The following is a 2,648-nucleotide window of genomic DNA, read 5'->3' on the forward strand; positions in this document are numbered from 1 at the left end:
ACCATTCAATTTGGTGGGCTACAATTCTCCACAGCTATTGCGAGTGCTGTTGCTGTTCTAGTATACGGCATTGATACTGAAAAGCCTGCTAGGAGGCCTTATGCTACTGATGTTGCTGCTCGTCGCGTGCATCCACCACCACAGCGACCACAACCAGCCCGAGTTGTTACTGCAAATGAGTTCCCACATAAGAGGGTCTCAGTCTTCAAAAGGCTGTGGAATTCTGCTATGACCACGTGTCCAAGAATCCGCCGTCGAAAGGGACATAGATAGCCGTATACTAGAACAAAAAGACTACAATAAGGGTCATAGTCGGGAAACAAATTTCTGTGATTCCTACAACTACCACCACTCTGCCAATTAGGATATCTATGCTTGGAAGGAATGACGTTGAGGCCTCCTCATCTGGAGGAAGGCCATCAAGAAGATGAAGGAGAAGGATGAATGCTGAGTTGTGAGCTCAACAGTTGCTACAAGTCCACCCATCCACACTATCGGGTCAGGAACCAGAAGTGAGTGTTCCTACCTAGAATAAGTTTAAAAATTTGAAATGGATAAAACGGAACAGCTCTACTGGTGAACTTAAACAATCATTCTGGGAGCAACAACCCCAAGCCTTACCTAAAAAGAAGAAAGAGTCCGAGATTTTGTCCGCCAAAGTGCATAGGGTCCTAAAAATAGTGAAAGAAAAGGGGTTGATGAAAAAGATGTACCAAAGGCCAGTGTTGATTGAGGCCAGAAGATCTCCACCAAGAGAGTTTACCGCCTTTGGTGACTTGATGAAAATTTAAGTCAACTTCGTAGGAAGCACATCGGGGCGTGACACTTGGACCACGTGTCCAAGAATCCGCATGACTGAAGAGCACTTGACAAACAAACAAGTATGGGCGTGACATCTGGTGCAGCCTCCCAGAGATCCGCCCCCACTAACAGAAGTTATAAAAAATGGGTCCCTAAGAAGGTCCCAATTGATCATTCCTTTGATAGTCGACACTCGGGAGAATCCTCCAGGGGATCCCATCATCAGCCAATTGCGTTATCCCAAGAAGAAACTAACTTTGATCGCATCCCACGGATTGAAGAGGTTTTTGTGCCAAGTACTAAACCAGAGATTCAGTGGAAACGTCGCTCAGAGATCCGTACACGAGAAGATGATGATGAAGATGAGTTGAAGTGGTCTATATGGTGGAACATGATGATGAGCGACCACCTTTGCGGGTATACCAGCGACAATATGGGGCTGGATCTTATGCCGGTAGAGATGTCGACTCAGAGAATGAAGAAGAGGAGGAATTCGAAGAGAATCCTTTATTCGCTGATACTACCACACTAGCAGAAGCACAAAGGCAGATGCATCATCAGATGAAGACGAAGGATAAAGAAATTGCTCAGTTAAATGCCAAAATGACTAAGATGATGATGCAAATGACTATGATAATGCAGATATATCACTGCTGATCCTACACCTGCTCAACAAACCAATCATCAGGCGACAAATAGTGATCTTGCTAATCTGCCAGCTCATCCTGTACCCCAAGTGTCGGGAGTATAAGGTTCACATGAAGGAATTGAGAATGATCGTTTGGTTAGCCAACCCACTCAAAATATGGCAAGTACATTTGAGCCTATAACAGTGGCACAGTTGGAGACAATCATCAATGAGAAGATTAAAGCTGTCATAGCTTTGGATCAGGCAGAAAAACTAGTGAGCAAAGGCCGCCCATATCCTGCTGAATTTGACCAGGTGCCGTACCCAAAGGGGTATTCTGTCCCAAAGTTTAACACATTCAATGGTAATAGTAACCCCAAACAACATTTGGCCCAATTTAAAGCCACTTGTGGTAATACAGGAGGTGTTTGAATTGCTTTTGAATTGCCTATTGATTAGAAAGCTTTTGAATTGCCTATTGATTAAGGCAACATAATCGCTTTTAGACCCGAAAGAATCAGTATCCATGTTCTTGGCCTTCAGCGCCATAGTTTTCTCCTTCTTTCACTCACGTGCATTAAGTTTTCTTTGGTTCACTTCTTGCTCATAAGCAATGAGTGATCGAAGTAAGTTATCAATAAAATAAGTATTCAAATCATTGGATTCAATAATTGCAGTGATCTTAGCATGAAAGGAAGAAGGCATCTCAAAATTTTATTCACTCTTTCATATTTAGTTAGCTCTCTTCTTAAGGCATGCAATGAGGTGATAATTTGAGTAAACCTAGTATACATGTCAGAAATCAAATAAGTAGGTTTCATATGAAAAAGTTTATAGTCATGCAATAAAATATTCAACCAAGATTATTTAACTTCTTTGGTTCCTTCATAAGTAATACACAATCTAACCCAAATTTCTTTACTAGTAGCACAAGTTGAAACACATATATAATCTTCCGATTTCAAAGCACAGAAAAAATAGTTCAAGCATTTTGTATTTAGTTGGGTTAAATCCCTATCATCAATAGTCCATTCAGTGAAAGGAAGTACAATAGTAATGTCATTAGTTTTACGAGACCGAGGTGAATAACCAAATTTAGTAAGCATTCACATATGATAGTCAATCGATTGTAAAAATGTTGACATGCAAGTTTTCCAAAAATCAAAAGGAATATTGTCAAACAAAGGTGGTCGGGAAATAGAATAACCTTCTGCAGTAT

Source organism: Dendrobium catenatum, unplaced genomic scaffold (genome assembly GCF_001605985.2).
Source record: "Dendrobium catenatum unplaced genomic scaffold, ASM160598v2 fragScaff_scaffold_1240, whole genome shotgun sequence".
Lineage (NCBI taxonomy): Eukaryota > Viridiplantae > Streptophyta > Magnoliopsida > Asparagales > Orchidaceae > Dendrobium > Dendrobium catenatum.